This window comes from Hibiscus syriacus, unplaced genomic scaffold (genome assembly GCF_006381635.1).
Source record: "Hibiscus syriacus cultivar Baekdansim isolate YM2019G1 unplaced genomic scaffold, ASM638163v2 tig00111095_pilon, whole genome shotgun sequence".
NCBI lineage: Eukaryota > Viridiplantae > Streptophyta > Magnoliopsida > Malvales > Malvaceae > Hibiscus > Hibiscus syriacus.
Genome location: NW_024062980.1, coordinates 877,908 through 902,500, shown reverse-complemented (window position 1 = coordinate 902,500; position 24,593 = coordinate 877,908). Strand labels below are relative to the sequence as shown.

Here is a 24,593-nt window from a genome sequence, read left to right as displayed (position 1 = left end):
TTCTTCAACACTAATTCTAAGCATGAGCTTTGTGTCTGAGAGTCAAACTATCAAGATCCACTCTAGAGAGATTGTATTGTTTGAAAAACGTTTTTCTTCTTCTTTTATTTTCAAAAGTATGAAAATATCAATTAAAAGAGTTTTGAAAAATGTTTAATCAAAAGTTTTGAAAATATTGCTCCTTTCAAGGTTTCAAAATTGACAAATCATAAAACAAGAGTTCATTGGATATCAAAGAATTAATTACTCTGTTAATCCTTCAATAAATTATAGCTATTTGACAAGTGTCAAGATCAATGCCTCTTTAGAGTATGGTTAAATAAGGAAATGATAAAAATATCTCAGGTTATTATTTTTGGTCAAAAGTATGAGGTTATCATTTATTTATTGTTCATTGATCTGATGAAGTAGCTTTTGTACTCACTTATTGGAATTGTTTTCCGACTCCCAGCTCTCATGATCTTATTCAGGTTGTGCGATGCCTTATCAAGTGATTTATGCAATCACATTCTATGCAATAGTTGCACCATCTTCGTATTCGAGCCGTCGTTTCAGGTTTTCAACTCTAATCCTCCTTTGGTTTCAAGATGTTATTCAGAATTTATGTCTTGAACCCCCTTATTATTTTTCTCTATCATGCATTAAAGATTTTAAAAAACCCTTTTTTAAATAAAAGATTAATCATGATGGGTGGGATGAAATCTGAAGATAGTCTCTTCTGTTTAGAAATCTATGTATGATTAGAATGAACTTTTAAGGAACGTAATGTAGGTCATGGTTCGTGATTATGAAAGAAATGGATAAATAGGCCCAAACAAGTGTTTAAGGGTGATTGAACCAAGGATCAATTCGTTTCGACGCCTTCAATCTTGTCTTGCTCAATTTGGATCTGCTCGTATGAGTTCTTTATTTTCTCTTGATGTTCCATGATCTTCGAGTGAAGTGATTCAGGAGTGATTGTGCTTGATCAATCTCACGGTTTGAAGCTCGATGCATCATTTAAGTCGAGGGATTCATTGTCTGTGCTCTTTGTCATCTTTTTGTTCTTTGCTATTTTCTTTGTTTTTGCTTTTTTTTTCTTTTTTTTCTTTGCTCTTTGTTTTTTTCTTTGCTTCTTTTCCCTTTGTTTTTCTATTCTCTTCACTTTGATATGATCTTTGCACTCTGTATTTGGTTCACCTTTTGGTATTTTATCTGAATCAATGTCTTTACTCATGCGAGCAGATTTCCTCCAACTTGCCCCCCAGTGTGGAGGGTGATCCTTGGTTAGGGTTGAATCAGAAGAAAACATGATTTTGGCTCAAAGGGGACACAAGGGATATATATTTTCTCCTTTTGTGAAGGGATAAATGAAATAATGTCGTTCATCATTTCATACACAGAAGTCTTTACAGAAGAGGTATCCCCAGGGGAATAAATACTCAGGAATAATTTTTATTCACATGAAAAAATGTAATTAATGCATGATAGAATTATTTTGAATTAATTTCTTTTTTTCTGCTTGCTCCCATCGTGTCTCAATTGCTCAAGCTCCTCTCCAGGAAAATGATGTGAGATGCCCCATGTTTTCCTTTTTAGGAAGGATCATGTTCAAGCGAACATCTTGTACTCAATGTCTGTAAGTCTTAATGGTAGAAAAAGTTAGTTTGACGTCCAAAAAGACGATGGTGTGAATTTATTGGCTCAATGAAAGATAAGGGTATGAATTTTGGCGTATCAAAAGGATAGATGCAATGTTTCAAGGTTGAAAAGAATGTTTCAAGGTCTCAAAGAGAGTGAATGTCAAAAATTGGTTCTTTGGTAGTGACCATGAATTATTTTGGGTAAAAAAATCAAGAGATTTTATTTTGGGGTTTTAAACAGGATAAGAAACGTCTAATCTTGCCATATGTCAAAAAACTATAATTCTTGAAGAATTAAGAGAATACATAATTCATTTGATATTCAAAGAACTAAAGATTAAAAATCGCTCAATTATTTAACCTTAGAAGGTATCACAAGTTCAATCATTAAGATTTAAAAATATTTAAGCACATATTAAAAACATAACAAAATTAAGTTCAATTAAAATAAACTCTCTAGATGCAAATTATAGATGCAATGCCCCCATCTTTCTTCGATTGTACATACCCCTGAATTCATCAGGTTCTGGATCTTGCGCTTCAGTGCCTTAAAGTTTTCAGTGGTGTGCCCTGAGCTCCCAATGTGATAGTTGCATATGGTGTTTATATAATAGCCTTCAAGATATGGGGCCTCTCTTGGTTTGGATTGAAATGGAGTCACAAACTTCTTCTCAACTAGCGTTGGGAGTAAATCCTCATATGTCATTGGAATTAGATTTATGCGAGTCTCTTCACGGAATGCTTTATGAGGTTTAGTCCCCAGACTAACCAGATAAGATCCCTCAATGTTAATCTCAGCTCTTTCCTCATTGTCGGTATGGCTAGTGCCTCCTATCTGGCCATTCTTTATTGCTATTTCGATCATTTCTCCACACATGACGATGTTAGAGAAACTCTTAGTGGCAGCTCCTATCATGTAGTTGCTATATGGAGACTTCAACATATCAATGAATAGAGTGATGAACTCTCTTTCAGTCGTTAGTGGATGTACTTGAGATGCGACATCCCTCCATCGTTGAGCATATTGTCGGAAGCTCTCACCATTCCTTATATCCATATTCTGCAGTATTGTTCGATCAGGGGCCATATCGATCATGTGCTTGTATTAACTCAGAAAGACACAAGTCAAATCCTTCCAAGAGCGGATTTGAGTACGAATCAGTTGATTGTTCCACCTTGAAGCGGGTCCAATTAAACTGGCTTGGAAGCAATGAACCAACATCTGATCATTATTGGTGTACCTAGTCATCCTTCGAACAAACATCGTGAGATGGGCATTAGGGCAACTAGTTCCACTGTATTTTTCAAACTCGGGCATCTTGAATTTCGGAGGAAACACCAGGTCAGGAACTAACACTAGTTCTATTGCATCCATTTCGTTGTGAGAGCTCTGTCCTCTCATTCCTTTGAATGTTTCTTTGCACCACTGTTTCAAATTCTCAGGGATCTCATTCTTGGCTTTTCTTGTTACTTTAGGAGCGAATATGTTATGATCAGTGATAGAGAAACCTAATGAATGGCTTGGAAGCTATGGGGTGAAATGTGTATTGGTGGATTTGCCTGAACCATCACACATTCGAAGGCTCCTCTGGTCGAGGAAATCCTCTCTTTGCCTCTTTCTTGGTTGAGCCCAGTCAATTGTACTACCATTTAGTCAACTAGATCTTTTTGGTTTTGCAAGATACGATCTATGGTAGCTTTTTTCTCTTATTCCATTTTGGCTTCTCACTTTGCTTGCATCTTTTGTAAACTCTCTTCAAATTCTTTCTTCGGTTGCTCAAATTTTACATCAATTCTCAGTACTGTGTGAATGCAGTATCACAGTTAGAACCACTTCCACAGAATTCTCCATAAGATATAATATATGCATGTAAAATGTTTAAATGAATGCTATGTAAAATGCAATGATGCAAATGCAAATGCAGAAATGTTGATCCCAACGATGGATATCGTAGAATAATTTCCACTAGAAATAAAAGCTTTCATATTACAAGACAGTCCACTTTACAGACATGCCTTCGCTTAGATGTTGAATATGAAGTGGATCGCTGCTTCATCTCGGATCTTCTTCCTTGAAAACGATGCCCTCAAGCGTTCTCTAATCTAAATCCGTTACTTCCCTACAGTGGTGAAGTCAATGCATCGCTCCTTGATGGTTACTGATGGAATGTTCGTAGATGAGAATCTACTGTTAGATTACTCCTTGGATCAATGGATCATCATTTCAGTCTCGAATGATGCAAGATCTTCGAGCTCACTGCTTCGTCTCAGATCTCTATATTTGGAACTGATGCCCCTCAATGCTCTGTAAACTAAATCCATTAATGCCTAGCCGGCGCTGAAGCTATTACGTCTCTCTTTGATGTGTAGCAATGACATAATTGTAAATAAGACTCCACTGCTGGATTACTCTTTGAATCATTGGATCATCATTTTATTCTCGAATGTTGCACGATCCTCGAGCAAGTCTCATTCTTGTATTATGGACTTCTTTTAGCCCTCGGTGTATGTCTGTATACGAGACTGCTTGATTGAAAAATTTTACCTCTTCTTGTGAAAATTTTCTCTTGACTATCCCCTTGCGGATTAACTTTTCGCATTATGTCATGATGATGCAATTTCATGCAAAGAATGATGAAATACGACATGAACAAAAGAGACGAAAAAGTTAGTGTACACAAGCAAAAGAAAAGCAATTAGTTAATACAGGTAAGACAATCGATACAGATAAAAAGACTATTCAAATATGAATATAATACCTACCCCGACATGATATCTACCCGAACATGCTTTTATGAAATAGCAGTCCTACCCAGACATACTTTCTACCCAAAATGATTTTTTTCAAGAAACTAGTTCATATTCTATTATTTAACAGAATTTAAAAATAAAAAGGAAAGGTTCAGAAGCGCTCCTCCTTTGTGTACACCTATTTTGTGTACCTACTGATGGACAGAGGTTTAGTTTGACTATACCTAGGATAACCATTCTACAGTTCACTACATGCAAGGTTCCGGCTCTATGAAGAAAGGGTGCTCGAATTATCCTTGATGTCGGTGCCCCCTTGGGCTGCCAGACCCTCAATCCTCACTCATTACAGGTTTCGAACGGAACGAGTTCAATTCGAGGGGATTCACTGCCTTATACCCATACGAGGAATAAATCCCTACGAAGGTATAAGATATCTATCCCATGGGTTATTTGCTAAAACTCATACGAAGAATAAATTCTTATGAGAGTAAAGCAATCACCCTGACTAATTTGGATCGAAGCTCGTGTCTAAAGCTCATATTATGCAAATGCACGTGATGTGTGTGAGGAGGAGCGTACCTACCTTTGACTTAAAAGGAAACAAGAGATAAAACCCAACAAAAACTTGGATCAATCTGAAAGCAAAAAAATTCAAATGCTAGTATGATAATTAGAAATTAAGCAATTAAAAACTTCAATAAACGGATCATAAGTTAACTAAAGATTCGAACTCATAATTTCCATCAAAACGACAATGTGTAATCGACATACAACCTGACTCTCTAAAAAAAGTCCCCAGCAGAGTCGTTAAGCTGTCATAACCATTTTTTTATAAAACAATTAAATATTATTTTAAAAACGATTATAACTTTAATTTTGGAAAATTGTTGATTTTGGAATTGATTTGAATTAAATTGAAAAATGAGTCGCCATCGACCTTTGGATTAGATAGGTCGAATACCTAAAAAAGGTCATTTAAAACAATTTTAAGTAAAAATCATTTTTTAAGAAAAAAAAATCGGTCTAAATTTACCAGAAATTCGATTTGAAAGGTCCGGGAGTCGATTACGTGTGGGGAAGGATTAGCACCCCACAACGCCCAAATTGGTACTGTGTCGCTTACACTTTGTCGTAATGGTGGAAATCATGAATCGAATATAAAGTTAAAATATGATCGATTTATCAAACAATGATTAATTTGCTTCAAATTAAATAAATAGAGAAAATTCTTTAACTCGATAAGAAATCTCAAAATTAGCAATCCTCCATCGGGAAAACTAACTCGAATATTTCTTATCAGTATTAGAATATTCCCTCCTCATTGATATTAAAAACACTAATCAAATATAAAATGGAGAATTGACATTTGCGTGAAATAAATTGTTATTTAGAGAAACATGCATTGCATTGTTTGATCTAAAACACTAAATGAATTAATTAACAAAATAAAGTTGATTTCAAGTTAACATTTTTTTAAAATGCCTATCGGATCGCATCACTTCGACCAAGTGAAACTTTCCACGCTCATTCTACAAATAGTGTTCTTGAAAATGTTCGAATAAACTACTAAAACTTTAATATCAAATAAGACATACATGTAACATTGACAAAAGAACATTTCGTAAAATAAATTAACACATACGATAAATACATAAAGGTGGGACATTAGACAAGCATTCAAGATTGATAAATATTAAGTGAATAAACACATACCTAAAATAGCCACGTCAAACACATATAATAGTAATAAAAATATTTAATAATATTTTCATAAAAATTTGAAAGATATTAATAAACTTGTGATAAACCATATTATATATATATATATATAACGATTAGCAGTTAAATAAACAAACGAATATTGAACTGCGCAAAAACAAAAACAAAACCATTATCTACATATGTAATTAATCAACAATTTGGTATAAAAGAAATTATGAAAACAAAATAATCACACACCATATATAAATATACATATTAAATCAAAATTCATGAGGGACTAAAATGATTCAGAGCATAAATTACCACTAAAAATCAGAAATTAACCAATACACAGATCAACAATAAATAGGGACTAAAATACACTAAGCTAAAAGTTAACAAGCACAATAAGAATTTATCTGAAAATAAATAACAAACACATAGTGACTAAAATAAAATCTACATAAATATCATGGCCAAATTAGAAAATTCACACAATTTCACAAAACACAAAATCAGTGATTAAAATGAACTAAATCATAAATCAGAGTTTAAAACAAAGTATTTACCCAAAACACACTAGTGAACAAATAAGGATCAAAATGAAAAGTAAACAAATATTAAGTCCAAAATGAAATAAACGGAAATCATTAACTAATGACCAAAATGAAAACCACGCAAAATTAACATCTAGATATCTAAAAATTTAAACAGATATAAGACAGGACTAAAATGAAATAAATAATAATAAGGGGCTCGAAATGAAAGAATAAAACTCCTTTAAATAACCAGATTACATCAATTACAAACATAGAGGGACCTAAAATGCTATTGTACCATATCCAAAAAATACAGCCCCTCCCTTTGGCAAAACGATGTCGTTCATCGTCTGTGATATAACCCATTTAAGGGTTATTTGTAAACCCTAAAAATCATTTCCACAACCCCCTTTCTCAACCTCTCTTCCCGTTTCCTCTCTACTTTCATTCTCCCTCCTTTCTGCCTCCTCGCCGCCAAGAAGAATAGAGCACCTAGGGGCTCCCTGGCCACCGTAGAACGGTGGCCATAGGGAGAAGACAAACCCCCAAAGCCCCCAGTTCTCCTTACCCTCTGTTACCCATGGCTCAATCGAGCCTCATAAGGCTCAAAGAGCCCTACAACCACCTCCATGGGCCATGAAACAACCCCAACTGAGACCCACCGGTTAGTGACTCCGATGACCCAGGAAAGGTAAAATCTCAACCTCTCACCTCTATATTTTCTTTTTTTTGTTCAAAAGCTTCCTCTGTTTTTCTTTGGTTTTTTCAAACCCCCCTCTTTTTTTGAAATCTCCGAATGGCCTCCAATCTCTCCTTTCATGTCTTTTTAGGATAGGAAATGACAGAGTCTTTGATAGGAAATAATTTCTCTATGCTTAGACTTGATAGACAACCCTGATTGATTCAGGATTTCATTATCCTTGCTTTCCTATTTTATTTTTATTTCTTTGATTGATTGGATTTGGTGATGGAAGCATGTAACTGTGGACAAAACGGTGGCTCAATGAGAGGCTGTCGGAGAGGGAAGCTCGGATTAAACGGCTCGGTGATTGAGAAGTGTGGCTGACTTCGTCTGGCGGCAGTGGTTGGATGATAGGGTTGAAGGTGGCAGTAGCTAAATTTTGGTTTAGGGTTTAAAACCCTAATTTGTTTTAGGGTTTAGGTTATATGCTGGATTGGGCCAGTGATTTGGGTTCCAGTGGGCTTCTGGTTTGGGCCTCAGGATTGGCCTGCAAAATGTTGTAATATGTAATTAATAATAATAATAATAATTAATAAACAAAATTATAATAATAACATTAATAATAATAATAAGATTAAAATTAAATAGAAAAGACCTGAACAAAAACGGGTGTCTACAAGCTGGATTAGATAATTCGCCATAAATTGTACAATTTGAACTATAAGAAGTGCCTTATATGGTTATATTCCTATTCGAGTATAGTTTCCTTTGGTACAAACAAAATAATTAATACAAACTTTAAATTAATACAAAATAATATTTCTTTGAGTGTAAATTGTCATAATATGAAATTGTCGTAAATTATGCATTTTATGATACTCTTATGCTATATATTACCTTAAATGTTTGAAATGAGTTAACTTCATTACATTGGCATGATAGTTATAATATTTATTACATGATGAATTTGATATTAAAATGTTGTTTTGGATCAACTTGGAAATTTGTAAAAGTATATGAACTTATTCAAAATTTGTGGAAATTTAGAGATTGAAGTACAACTATTCAATAGATGATGTACTATGCTGGAATTTATTATTAAACTGATGAATTTGATGATAGAATTTGAAATTGGACTAATTTTGAAAGTTGGTAAAGTTTGAGGATCAAGTCATAAATATGAAAGAGATAAAGACTTAAATGAAAAATGTGTAATTATTAAGGTATTATGTTTGAAATAAATGATGGAATTTTTTGTTATGTTAATTAAAGCTTGAATTAAAATTAATTTGTAAGATTATTAAGATTGATGATTAAATTACAAATTTGTAAAAGTTACGGGTTTGAAATGAAATTTGGTATAAAGTTGATGAGTAGAATTTGAATATGTTGTTGGAATGTTTGAATTTTTCTTATGATGCTAGAATTTGGGATGAATTCTAGAAGAATTTATCCTATGGTTACATTATGGATTTGGAATAGAATTTGGAAGATTGTAAGAGTATAAATAAGGGCTAAATCGCAATAATGGAAAAGGTCAATAATTTAACTGGCAATTATGTAATTGTTTAGAATTTTAATTGATATTTTGGAATTGAATATTAAAATATTGATTTAATGATATAATATTGATTTTGGGTTAATTGGTAAGTTGTTAAAGTTTAGGGACCAAAATGTAAATTATGTAAATCAAGAGTTTGAAAGTTATTGAAATAATATGAATATTAAAATACTTGAGGTGTAAACAATAGAATGATGATTCTGATGTTAAAATGTTATATGGGACTGATCTGGAAATATGTACAAGTTAAAAGACTAAATTATAAATATAGAGAAATTATGTGTTGAAATAAAAATTTAGCATAAATTGATGAGTAAAGTTAAAATAAATTATTGACATGTTGATTTTGGTGTTTAAAGTTTGAATCAAAATTGAATTGCATGACAAGGGATTATTTTGAGATAATTGGAAAGGTTAGAAATGAATTTCCAAAAGTAATGATTATTATTAGGCCAAATGTGGAAGTTTGAAAAGTTTAAGTGAATTATAGTGATAAATGATTATTAGAGGGACTTAAAAGGATGAGTTGAAAAAGTTAAATTAATTTTGATTAAAAGGAAGAAAATTAATATTGGATAAGTATATAAATTTGATGACCATCTTATAATGGTTTTATATGAAAAAGAATATAAGACTCAATTAAAAGTTCATTGTATAAGCCTTGAGAATCAATGGTACATGGGGTGGAGTGATTATTGATTAATAATTCTGAATAGTGGCAAGCCACAAGGTAAAGTGTTGATCATTTGATCCTATGTTAGTGCAAACATCACTCCTATATTAGTGCAAATATGCACTCATGTATCAGTGCCTTTGTGCACTCCTGAATCAATGCAATTGAACACCCCTGTACTAGTGTGAATAAACACTCATGTATAGTACAATTGTGCACTCCCGTATTAATACCAATGGATACTCCTATATTAGTGCATCTGCACTCTTTTATCAGTGTAATTTTGCACTCTTGAATTAGTGCGTTCATGAACTCCTGGTTCTAGTACATTCGTGTACTCCTGGCTTTATATGGGCAATTAGGAGATTCATAATGTTTTGACGTTATGAATTTTCATTCTAATATTTAATATAGTGAATGCAGTATTCTACTATATCTATATTCATGTTACATTGGGCTATAAAATGAAACTAAAAGAAATAATAATGTAAAAGATAGAGTACTGTGAAAGGAACATTATAAAAAAGGAACAACACAAGAATAAAGGACAGTACAAGTTTAATTATTATATTACAGTAAAGTTTTATATGTAAAGCTTGATTTATAATGAATAATTTATAGAGAAAAAGTTATGTTGGGTTGGATTGGAATATGCATGATAATATATATGCGTAATATGGACATTACAGTCATAGCTGTTGTCAACTGATGGTTGTGCTGTAGACAAAAACCATAAAAGATATGTTTAAATAAATTTAATTATAGATATTACAAATATTATACATATATATGGTGATGTAAAATTATTTGATAAGAGTTGTGCTAAAATCGTAGAGTAATATGGTATGAGAAAAACGTAATAAAGAAAAGTTAAAATATGATAAATGGTTGTGAGTAGTAATAAACCACGCTATAAAGATTAATCAGTTAACTTTTAAATAGTATGTAACTGCTTAATTACTATCTGAAATTGGATGTGAATTTGAAATTAAATATTTCATTATGATTATATTTGATTAAATAGTTTACTAATAAATGTTAATTTTGAAAATTTTAAAAGAAGCAAAAGTTTACCGTTTTCAAGTAGGAAATGTTATACAAAAACAGTGTGACATCCTTAACTTGTATTTAGGTACGGATGCGAGTTAAGGGTATTACAAAGCACAACCGTAGTGATCAGTCGAACACAATCTTGTATTTTTCTATTAACGGACAAAATGAATTTGGAAGGAATTTTTAATTATTTTCCTATCCCCAAACGTTTTAAACTTGCATGTTGTAACTTGTGTCTCTAATATTTGTGCCTTAACTAGTCTATTTATAGAGGAGAGAAATTATTGAAATGTTAAGACCTTTTGATGAAGAGTTAAGAACTTTTTGTCCAGGAAAAAAAGAATAAGGGGCAAAGTGATCAAATGTTAGGAACCTTTTTACCCTTAACTGAAACATTATAGGACAAAATGCTCCAAAAAAATATAATAGGGGACAAAATGATCATTTTGATAAATATTGGGGCTAATTTTGACATTATGCCAAAAATATAATGCAAAAGAATCTAACACTTTTGAAGAAACATTTTGAAATATACTTTATGGATTGAAGTAAGCACCTAGAGGTTGGTATAGAAAGATAGTTGAATTTCTAACTTATAGTAGCTATTTTGTGACTTCTTCATATTACAGTTTGTTCGTGAAAATAAATTTAAAAAATCAACTATCGTTCTAGTATATGTGTATGATGTAATCATCATTGATGATTATAAGAAAGAAATTCTTCGAATTAGTGATAATTTGTCATTTTGTTTCTAAATTAAGGAACTTTGACAACTTATATATTTCCTTGGTCTAGAGATTGATCACACCAACAAAGAAAATTTTCTTCATTAGAAATTATCCGAATAATCTATTGAAAAAGTTTAGAATGCTCAATTACAAGTAAGTTTTTATGTTGATAGTACCAAATGCCAAATTTGTGTCATTGAAGGGAAAGATTTAGAAGATATTATGATGTATCGAAAATTAGTTGATAGTCTTATGTACCTAACTTTAACAAGGTCATATATTTCTTTTGCAATAGACATTATGAATCACTACATGCAAAATCTAAAGAAACCTTTACTTGAAAGCAGTTTGATGAATTTTAAGATACGTTAAGAGTGCTATTGAACATAGTATTCAATACAAAAAAATATGAAGATTTTAAGCTAATTGCCTATTATGATGTTGATTATACATGTGAGTACAATACCCGACGATCAACTACGTGATATGTGTTTATACTTGGATATGGAGAAATTTTCTGATATAAGAAAAACCTTTCTTTTCATCATCTAGTGTATAAGAAAAAACTCACTCCGTCGTCGTCGTCTGGGCGGTGGTGGACGCCTCCACCACCGCCCTTGCTTGTTTTTCTCACTCTCTTTCGACCGCTTCTCCAAAGATCTCTAAAGCCCATCACCGTGTACGTTGAATCTCTTTTATGTTCATTGAGTAAAGGTTTGTTTGGCTGCCCTGGTGTTTTTGGGGTCTTTCTATTTTGTTTCAAATCGTGAGTCTTTGTGTGGGTTTCTAGTCTGCTTCTGAGTCTGCTTGTGTTAGATAATACTACATGCAATCTGTTTATGTAAAAGCCACAGTGAACCAGTTTTTTGCTCGTTTGATAATTTGATGTAGATCAAACAAATTAGAGCCTACTTTTCTCCCATTGTCACCGCCGCCCTGGTTGATTGCCAAGGTGCTTCTCCCATTTTCGGTTTAAGAAGCATTCATGGAGTAGGGTTCAGTGTTGTTCGTGTTTCACTGCTTTTGGAAGTAGTATGAGACTTTGTGTGGGAGTTTTGTTGCATTTGTTAGGTTCAGTAGCAAGCATGAAGCCTGTCGTATGGTTCGGTAGGCTGATGGGAGTTTGTTCTAGGTTTTTCAAGGGTGTTTTGGGTGGTTGAAATGTCGTTGGTGGTCAGTTTCATAAACGCGTTTCAACATATCAGCAATACAAGATAGTAGTTACGAGTTTGTTCCGTAAGATTGTATTAAGAGGAGAGAGTGTGTCTGGTTGTGTTAAGCTTTAGGTTGTTTTTCAAGGATGTCTTTCACACAGTCTTTCAAGCTGAAGGGTTAGATGTAAGGGGTCGTTTTAAGCTCGTTTTGCTGGTGGTTATCCAGTTTAATGGGGCTTTGAAGCGTATGGCATGATGGTGCAGTAGAGTTATCTGGTTTCATACCTGGTTTCTTTTTTAGCAGGTTTTGAGCTGAGATTCAAAAAGTAAATAAGGGTTTTTATTGTTATTATATTTTTAGTGTGATTTAGGGATCTTGTGGGTTTCTATCCTTTCTATACGTGATGAATCAAGTTTTTGTGTCCGTTTTGTTGAAGTCAGATTGCTTTTGGTAGAGTAGTGGGCTATGGTGGTTCCAGTGCATTGCTTCGTTATATTAAAGGGAAGGGTTTTTTCCATTTTTTCTTTCGGAGCTTCATGAAAAAGATGGAAAGTGTTGTGATGGCTCTTGGGCTGGTGGTGGAGCGGTGTTCTCAGCTGCTGTCGGTGATGGTTTGTCTTCTTGGTTGCATGAGGGGTATGCTACTTTTGTCTTTACTGAAGATAGTTTCATTGTTGCATTATGCAAGTGGTGTGATGTGGGTGATCTGTCATGCAGATTTTCGCATGTTATTCCTTATGTGGAAATAGTAAGTTGTCGAAGATAGGTTATTCGTTGTGCCCATACTGTTTTTGTTGGGACTTTTTATCTGTGGGTGGATGTTTGCATCGACTTTGTTGGTTTTATTATTTATTAGAGAGACATACCATAGTGGCTTGCCCCATGTCTGTTTCAGTAGCTATTGGTTTCTAGAAGTTCTATTTGTAATAGTTCTGCGTTTTCGAGGTAGAGTTGAAGGATGTCAGTTGGAACTTCTTCGAGTTTTTTCTGGATGTTCAGTTTGGAGCTAATAGGATTAGGGTGCTTGTGAGTTTGGTGTTCTCTTTTTTTGGGGTCTAAAGTTTGTGTGGTTTCCTGTTAGGGCAAGATGGTCAGTATTGAGAAGTACTCGATCCATGGTAGTGTGTTCCGGTTCTTGTCCGAGCCTTCTACAAGTGAGTATCCATTTCTAAGTGGTGTGCCTCGGGTCAAGCTCAGGGGGTCGGTGCTGGTTGTTCTGGTGCTAAGGTTCTTTCCTATGGTTTGCTGTAGGAGTATATTTCTCAGTGTGTCATCTATTCTTTCTGTTGGTTGTCTGTGTTGTTTTTTCTATGTGTTGGTTAGGGGTTTGTGGTTGGCCGTGGGTTTGGCCCGACTGATGTTACAATTTTATGTGTGTTTGTTATTTACTACCTCCCCCTTACCCATAGCATATGGGAATAGGGTTTTGTTGTTGTTGTTGTTGAGGTCTTTTAATGATGTCATTGAGGTGATGTACTTTGTTACTCATCTTAATACTAAGTACCTCTTACAAAAAAAACAAACAACAAATCACAATGTCTTTGTCAACCACCAAAATAGAGTATCATGCAGCGGAAATGACAATTCGAGAGAACAATTGACTTTTACAATTGTTATTGTACTTTCATCAGCAAGTGGAGTTTTCATTAATCCTATATTATGACAACTTGTCAGCCATACACTTATTTGGAAATTCGTTTTTTCATGCATAGGGCTATAGACGAACCGAACATTCAACGAAACGTTCGGCGGTAAGTTCTTTTATGTTCCTTTATTTATTAAACGAATGAGCATGAACAAGATTTTGTGTTCGTTTAATTAAATGAACGAACATGAACATAGGGCTCATTCGTTCATTTACGTTCGTGAATGTTCGATAATATATTCGTTCGTTTATGTTCGTTTATGTGTGTTCATTTATGTTTAGCCCAATCTCTCTAGGCCCATTTAAAATATTAAAGTCCAATCAATTTTAATCTGATACCTATAAATATTTTAAAATTCAATTAATTTTAAATACAAATAAACAAAACCCAAAACAATTAAATAAAATATAATCCTAAAATTGTTGGGAAAGAAAAATATATATTTTCATTTATGTTATTTTACTTTCGTTTATGTTCATTTATTGTGTTCATTTACGTTTGTCGTTGCATTCGTTTACGTTCGTTTATGTTCGTTTACATTCGTTCGTTTATGTTCGTTCATTTATGTTTGTTTATCATTTAAATGAACAAACATGAACGATCACGAACGAATGTTTAACGAACGAACACGAACAATAATTTTTTTGTTCGTTTATGTTCGTATTCGTTCAATTGTTTGGTTAAAGTTAAACAAACAAACATGAACATACCCGTTCGTGTTCGTTCGGTTCGTTTACTGGCCTATTTATGCAAGAACTAATCATGTGGAAGTGCATTACCATTTTGGTAGAGAAAAAAGCAAGAAGAAATTAAATTTAGACATATGAAAACAAAATCAAGTGGTAAACCTATTCAAGAGTGGTTTGCGTTACAACAAACTCAAAAGTTTCTGTAGTTAGCTTGGCATGAAAGTTGACGTTAAGGGGGAGTATTGAAATATCAACACTATCATATTAAATTTTAATTAAGTTTACATTAAAATTTTATAAATATCAGTAAGTTATATTTGTAATTTCTAATTGCTATTTAACATTGTGAAAAGTAATTTTTTCCCTATATAAGAAAACTGTGTTAACTTTTCAAGTTCACTAAAAATAAATTAAATATTGAGTTTTCCATTTAATTCTTTCTTTGTTCCTCTTATTGTTTTTAGCTTTTAATTGGTTGGGAAGTGTTGAACACATTATTGTTTATAAAACTCAATGATATTTACTGAATACTCAGTCATAAGATTAAATTATTTAATTTATACCGTCTTTTTATATATAATAGTGAGTAAAAAATAAACGAAATAAACCAAACAAACTAAAACAGAACACATGCCAAAGTATTCATACGCTAGTTATGGTTAAAATGAGAAAGAAAAGAAAAAAAACTAAAACATAATCTTTGATCTGAAATTTTCAATATTTTTAAAATTTGTTTCTACATTAGAAATATAATAGGAAAATTTCTTTATTATTATATAAATATAATATTAATTTAAGGATTAATTTAATAGGAAAATTGTATATAAATAAAAAAATTATTTTAATTATTGATAATACATATTGATTTTATAAATACAATTGTTTAAACTTAATCCTTTAAAAATAATACTTTCCGAAGATGGGTTTCAATTTTTTAAGATCCAAAAGTACTTAAGATTAATTAATAATTTTGCAAAAAGAAAAATTCTTAATTTTGATTAATAACTATGTTTTTACCCTTTTGTTGGAAGCTGCCAGATGTTACGTTGGACAAAGAAAATGGCATGGACAAGCATGCAAATGTTTCTACCTCAATAAGCTTTCGTTGCATGGCTGCCACGTAACTATACCGTCTCATGTTAAAAACGGATGCTCCTTTTCAATATAGGGAGAAAATTAATCTAAGAGAGAAATTGAAGAGCAATGGAAAACGATGCATTGGCAACTGAAGCTCCTTATGCACCGGTGACTTATGGAAGGAGAGTCCGAAATGACTTAGAAGATACACTCCCTAAACCTTGTAAGCTTTTGCTCCCAAATTTGTTTTCCAGGATTTTGATTCGGGGTTTTATGTTAGAGGTGAATTTATAAGATTTTAGGGGTCATTCGGTTCATCCCTGAGTGTTCGAACTGATTGTGGTAAATCAGATATGGCCAGAGCTTTGGTGGCACCGGATGTCGATCACCCGAATGGAACGACGAGCCACAACCATAATAGCACGACTGTTCTTCAACAGCACGTCGCTTTTTTCGACCAGGACCACAATGGGATTGTCTATCCTTGGGAGACTTACGCCGGTGCAATTCTTTCTCCAATATTTTTATGCATATTTATAGATTTTGAATATACTAATTAAATGGATCTTCCAATTTCGATTCTGGGGCAGGTATGCGGGCTATCGGATTTAATCCGATCGCCTCTCTTATTATATGCATTCTTATTAATGGAGCCATGAGCTGTACTACACTTCCGGTGAGTTTTCTTTTATATCTACTATTAGGGAATGGATCATGACTGCATTCTTTAGAAACTTCAAATTTTCATATGATTTAAGTATTTTACTTATATTTTGTTAATTAAATAATTTAATTTCTCATTCATAATATTTTCTAATTTTATATCATTAAATTTTTAATATAACTTCTTAATTTATACTCCTAATATAAAATTTTGCTTTTGTCTTTGGTTGGTTATCATATGTATCCTATGTGTGCATACACTCCAATGATGTAACAAAAGCTTTAAAGTATGAAAATGGTGATTGTTCCAATTTGCAGGGTTGGATCCCTTCTCCGTTCTTACCGATATACGTTCACAACATACACAAAGCCAAGCACGGTAGCGACTCGGGTGTTTACGATACCGAAGGGAGGTAATTAAGCCTTCACTTGGCCAATGATTAACCTTGTTTACTTGTTCAATAACAATCAAAATTCATTCGAATTAACCGAAGCATCGGAACATGTTCTCTACCGTATTACAGGTACATTCCTATGAACCTTGAAAACATGTTTAGCAAATACGCTCAAACGACGGTACAGGACAAATTCACACTCAAAGAACTATGGCAAATGACGGGGCGAATCGGCTCACTTACGACTTTTTCGGATGGTTCGTTGCTAGCTAGCCCGTTTCGAATTTCGAATTTTGAATTCGCTAGTCTAATGCCTCAAATGTAGGATTACGACCAAGTTGGAATGGGCTATTCTGTATGTCCTAGCGCGGGACGAGGAAGGCATGCTGTCAAAAGAAGCGGTACGACGATGTTTCGATGGTAGCTTGTTCGAGTATTGCTCAAAGATGAGGGAAGGTGTCCATGGGAAGATGGGTTGAGTTAAATGTATAAGCTTTGCTATCTATAGCTTAGTTTTCGTTTTAGTGTATTTGTTAGCTTTGTTTTCAGGGTACAGATGTGGATTTTCAATTGTCTTGGGTCCAATTTCAGTGCCAATAAAGGTCGGGTTAGTTATTCGAGCCCAAGTTGTATATATTTATGATCCGATATCTTTCACTTCATTTAAATAGAACGGGTAGTAGTGCTTTTTCCATAATTTATTTCCTCTATTTAAAATTTTATAATTTTATTTTTAAACCTAAAAGTGTCTGTCTTTAATTTCATTAGTAAACTTAATTCTTATTACAGATGATACACATTTCTAAATATATATATATTAATAAATAATTTTTTATTTGACTTAAAACTTTATTCTAAAAAATATATAAATTTTATAATTTACCCCTAGATTTATAGAAACAGCAATCGATAAAATACATAAATATTGATAATTAGATATACATTTATACTAAGCATTTTAACTGACTACATCATCTCTTTAAAAATTCTCCTTAAAAGTTAACTGTAGGTGATTTGCTTAAAGTGTTAAAATAATAGAGTTATTATTTAATATAACGTGGTATGACATTATCTGCAAATATCGGTGGCGTTTGGCGTTGTGTGTTAAAGAGACGTATTCTTTTGTTATGTGTAGTGTGTGTCGGACCACCGGGTTTTTGCTTTTTGACGTGTGCGGTCATTATTCATTTCGCTTCTTTTTCTTGTTTTTCCCTCTCTTATTTCAACATCACCATTATTTATAGTTTTCTGTCTTTTTCTAAATAGGGAAAAAAAAACATTGAAGTCTAAAGACATTGATACATCTGTTTTAAAATTTGAATTCTTCTATGTTTAGTTGTTTGATTTTTGAATAATATTTATCCATAAGAGAAGAAACGAGAATTTTACTCGTAATGAATATTAAATTTGTAATTTAATAAATATAAAATATGTCAATCACTTGTTCAATAGATTATTAATATATTAAATTATTTATTTTATTTATAATTTTTACGTTAAAATTTTATTTGTTCAAGAATTGTTTATAATATATATATATATATAGGATGAGTCTATAGTGTAAGTTATATATCGATATATATATCACTATAAATTTATAAATATTTATTAAGCTATGATAAAATGATCTATTTGGTCATTAGATTTTAAAAACGTTATAAAATGTGTTATAAAATGAGTATTAAGTTTTGAATTTCATTAAAAAAAAGTATTGACACTTAACTATCGTTAAGAGTTAATGTGATATTAAATCAATAAAAATATCTCATTTGATCCGTCAGTTGTGAGTAAAATTTTATTTTAGGGTTTTTTTATTAATTTCAAGTAACAATTCCAAAACAAATTAGAAAAATATTTTTTAAATTTATGGATTTTCAAAATTTACTTTCAAAATTATAAATATATTTTTGAAATTATATTTAAAACTATTAAACAAAAATTAAAGAATTGAATCATATCATTTAATAAAAATGATTTCATTTTTATAACTGAAATTGTTGGTTCTCATGATAAATTATAAATTTTCAGATATAATCACAATCAAATAAAAAAAAGTTATAAAAAATTTTGAGAATTAATAAATTCATATTTTAAAAAAAAACAATTATAATTTTATGAATTAAAATATTAATTATAAAGTTATATTTTTTTTAAATTAACTTTATAATTATATATATATATATTGGGTTTTTAGAATTATTACTTCAAAATATTAAAAAAAATATCAAAATGAAATTAGTTTACAATTGAGGGGTTAAATGGTATATCTTTTTCATTAGTTTAACATAATACGTTGTCGATAATTAAAGATATGATATTCATTTTGTAATACAATTGAGGAGAATATTATGTGATTTTTAAAAGTTCAATTTTTAAAATGATTATTTTAGTATAGTTTAATAACCATTTAAAAATTTTATTATACAAAATTAATATTACATTTCAATGCATGACATATATTGTATAATTTTCAATATATATATATTTATAATATTTTTATATTCGTTACGTTTCAAAGATTAGCTTAAGAGTTAACCAACGGCTAATATTAAATGCGTAAATTACAAATTTAATAATTATTTATTATCTTTCTTATTTTTTTATTGTACTTTTAATCTTTTTAATTTAATCACTAAACTCTACTCATCAAAACTTTTTTATCAGTGAAACATAAAAAGTATAAGGAATACCCAGTTTATCCAATTCTGGTCTGATCAACTTATCAGTCTCAAATTCCTCGCATCCTAATTCAGGATTCTCGTGTATTTTCCTCGTGATTCCAACAAGCTCCTTTCGTTTTGCGTAATCACGAAACTTTTTGGAGATTTAGATATCCCACTGACGGAGCTCGAAGACAATGAAAAATCAACTTCTAGATTAAGGAGAGACCCTTGCTTATTTTCATGGAAAATATAAAGCTGTAAAAAGATGATTGATGGAAATGTCAAACGCTCGCCATGTCATCACAGAGTCATGAAGATAACTGTTGAGTGATAAAAGAAATTCAATGTATGAAGTTTGGTGATTAAATTAAAAAGATTAAAAGTATAATAAGAGAAATAAGAGAAAAATTAAAATTCTGTAGTTAAATTTGTAATTCACCCATGTTAATTTGGGATAAGCTTTACCGATTCCGCGGATCATTTTCAACCAAAAAACCCCACTTTTGTTTTTTATTTTATTTTTGGGTAAACTGTATCAAATACCACCTAACAATAATTCCTTTTCATTTTGATATTTTTTGAATTCTGATCAATTATATCACTCAACTATTTAAATGCATTCAATCAGACAACTTTCCGTTTATATTTAACTGAAGTATTGATGTGGCAGTTAATAAAATTACTATAATTACATATTTGATCATTGTTACTTACATATTTCTCAATTTGGTCATAAAATAAATAAATAAAAATTTAATCTTCGAATAAAATTATGCCATGTGTCACCACCCGATTGAAGAATTTAATTTATTTTAATTTAATATAATTTAATTTCCACAAATCAAATTGTGACATGTCACCCTCTTCTGAAAAGAAAACTAAAAGTAGTAAATAAAAGGCACAAAAAATTTGAACCAACAATCATTAGAGGAGAAGGGAGAAGTCCAACCACTACGTCAAGTTCAATTTTTGATCTAAAGAATACTACATATTATATGTATATTGTTTCATAATATAATCTTAAATTCTTAATTATAAAAATATACATTTTGTTATTTTTTTCTTAATTTATCAAATATATATATATATATATATATATTGTTTAAAGTAGGTCAAGTTTATTATTTAAAGTAAGAATATATTAAAAAATATTTTTAAATGTTTAAATTCTTAACTATAAAAATATATTTTTATTATTTTTTCTTAATTTATCGAATATATATATTTTGGTTTAAAGTAAGCCAAGTTTTTTTTTTTTAAAAGTAGTTTTTTTCTTCCTCCTCTCTTTTCTATTTTTTATTTTTTAAAATTTATGTCAATTTTATTAATAAATTCATTTTTTTCTTTAATTTTGTTTAATCAGTGTCGACACCGATTTTAATACTGGTTGTCGCCCGTCGATTATATTTTTTTCTTTGTTTATTTAATTTTTTAATAAGAATAATTATATCTTTGTGATATGTTCTCTGTCTTTATGGCGCGTTTATATTTGTCTTTCTAACATGTTTTTCTCTACCTTTTGGTAGATTATGTTTGTTTGCCATTATTTACGATTTTTTGTCGTTGTTTTTGTTAATTTTTTTCTTAGGGTTGGATTTGACATTGCTAAGACTGATCAAGATGGTGCATATTTGTTATCATGATGATATTCCCTGCTTTAAACCCTCAGATTGATTTGGATACGCGTTTTGCATTCGTGGATAGTTTTCTTACGTCGTTTGACTCTGATTTACGATTTGTCGATGATCTTTCAGTAGCTTCATCCCATTTTATGGTTCGTTTACCGATACAATCAGATTTGTTCGTATTTTTATTTTATTCGAGCTTTTTTGATTAAATGTTTTAACATATTCCTTCTTTGGTCCTTATGTGATTTAGGTAACTATTTTTTGTCTTAATAGTGATAGGAAATTATAATAATTATATTTTAGGTTTACGATTATGCTTGTAAATCTTAATTGTAATTTTGAATATTTTTTATTTTTAATAAAACTAACGAATTTCTATATAAAAAAAAGTAGCCCAAGTTTATTATTTGATGTAAGAATATATATTTAAAATATTTTAAATTATTTAAATTATTAACTATAAAAATATATATTTTATTATTTTTCTTAATTTATCAAATATATAGTTTTTGGTTTAAAGTAGGCTAAGTTTATTATTTAAGTTAAGAATATATGTTTAAATATATGTGTTTAAATTCTTAATTATAAAATATATATTTTATTATTTTTTCTTAATTTATTGAATATATATTTTTAAATATTATAAGAATAAAATTTAAATATTTAAGTTAAGATAAAAAAAAGTAACAGTTAAGAATTTAAGATTATATTAAGAAACAAGATATATATAATATGTAGTCAACTTTAAACCAAAAAATGAATTTAACCTAGTGGTTGGGCTTTTCCCTTCTCCCTCAATGGTTGCTAGTTTAAATCCCTTGCGGTGCCCCTTTTACCATTTTAATTGATGGAAACTAAATATATTAAATTAACATAAATTAGATTCTTCAATCAGGTGACACATGTCATAATTTAATCTGAAGATTAAATTTATTTTAATTTATTAAAGTTATGATAAAATTGAGATAATATATAAGTAACATTTACAAAATGTGTAGTTATACTAATTTTATTAATTGTTACATCAGCGCTTCCGTTAAATATTAACGGTAAGTGGTCTTATTGAATGTATTTAAATAGTTGAATGTCCTACTTGACAAGAATTCAGAAATGATGTCAAAATAAAAAGATGCTATAATTGGGGTGGTCTTTAGTATAGTTTACCCTCTAGCTTTTGAAATGGCACGCTAAAGCCAAAATGATAATTTATTCCTCGATTTTGCTTCTTCCTCGGGGGACTAAAAAAGCCTATAAAGACTCCCTTTACATACTGGATATTAAAAAATATAGTATTATTTTAAAATATATTGTTATTTATTTAAATATTTAAGTTATTTTAATTAAAATAAAATACATAAAATGTATATTTTTGTTTAGATATATCAAATGTTTTTATTAACATTATTATTTAAAAATATTTTATTTAGATAAAATTAAATATATTAAATTAAATCCTCTAAACGGGTGATGACATATGTCATGATATTTTGTATTACTAACACGTTGCATGATTTGATTCTAAGATTTTTTAAATTTATTTTAATTTATTAAAGTTATGATCAAATTGATATAATATATAAGTAATAGTAACCAAATGTATAATTATATCAATTTTATTAACTGCCACATCAATGCTTCCGTTAAATGTTAATGGTAAGTGATCTGATTAAATGCATTTAAATAGTTAGTGGTCTGATTGATAAAAATTAAAAAATAATAGTCAAAATGAAAAGAGACTATAGTTAGGTGGTCTATTGTATAGTTTATCCTTTAGGGTTTGAAATGGTACGTTAAAGCCAAAATGATAATTTATTCCTCGATTTCGCTTCTTCCCGACCTCGGGGGACTAAAAAAGCCTATAAAGCCGCGCTTTACATACAGGATATTAAAATTTATATAGGATTATTTTAAAATATATTGCTATTTATTTAAATATTTAAAGTATTTGTAATCAAAATAAAATACATAAAATGTATATTTTTATTTACATATTTCAAATGTTTTTATTAAAATTATTATTTTATTTTTAAGTTAAATCTAAAAATATTAGTGGATGAGCCCATTCAAAGGTTTGAACAATAATTTATCATATTATAATATTAGCTGAATTATTGGTGGCTGAGCTCATTCAAAAGTTTGGTGCAATAAATTAACACGCGCCTCTCATTAATTTTATGGACCGAATTCACTTGTCCCTTATTGAAATTAAAATAATATAATTTTTTTTGCTATTTATATTATATTAAGAGAAAACCAATCATACACTTAAAGAATTATTTTATTTACTAACGAATCAATTTAAATAGTAAGTAAATTTGATATCGCTTAAGCATACTTTGAGTTTGAGTCTTTGTGCATGCAAAAAAAAAAAATTGCTAAAAGACTTATCCATCTAAGCCAGTTATGTTACCCGAGTCGATATTAATTAATCAAGACGAAACCTTAGGAATCGAGAAAGCAAAAAAATGATTTCGTTTATGAGTAAACTTATTTAATCCATTAGTTAAATTATTTATTTTTGTTCTTATATATCTTTTAAAGTCGTGAGCTTTAGAATTATTAAAAGTCATTTTTCTCCTTTCTTCTATAGTCTTCTTATCTCATACTTCTAGATATAATTAATATTAGATTTAAAATTTATAAAAGAAATAATTTTATTTATAAATTCCTTAAATCGTAGATTTTATAAGATTTAATTTAGATGAAGACTTTGATGTAATTTGTTTCTCTTCCAAATAAAAAAATAAATTATTAACTATTAAAATAAAATTTGTACTTGTAATCCTTTCTTTGAAAATTTTAGATTTAAACTCACACACCCATAAAAATTATATTGTTCAAACCTGGATCATCAATGAAGAACTCTTTAAAGATTTTTAAACCCTTTTGATAATTAATACTCGTACTTCTAATATATGTTGTGCTCGAACCTAATATATCAAGAGATAATAATATATTTTAATTTAACCTTTATTTTCATTAAAAACACGTGAAAAGCAGTCATAAGTTATTGCACTGAAAACAAAGATACAAGGAGGCAAAGCGGGAAGCCAAGAAAACAGTGGCTAAATCAAAGGATAAGGCATACGAGGAAATGTACAAGAGATTAGACACCAAGGAAAGACAAAACGACATCTTCAGGCTTGCAAAATCCAGGGAAAATAGGAAAAAAGATCTAGGTAGCATTAGGTTTATTAAGGACAACAATGATGTTTTTTAATGAAAGATCATGATATTAAGAAGGTTTGAGGTAGTTACTTCTTTGGCTTATTTAATGACGGTGCATCTCCCTGTAGAGATAGTATCGTTGATGGGTCAGCCGACCATCATCCTGCGACCAATGGATGCCCTACAAGTAGGATTGGGT

At 30.4% G+C, this 24,593-nt stretch overlaps 1 pseudogene; it reads left to right on the top strand.

Moving 5' to 3' along the window:
• The first annotated feature begins 16,003 nt into the window (after window positions 1-16,003).
• Window positions 16,004-17,414, top strand: LOC120152764 (annotated as a pseudogene).
• Window positions 17,415-24,593: the final 7,179 nt, after the last annotated feature.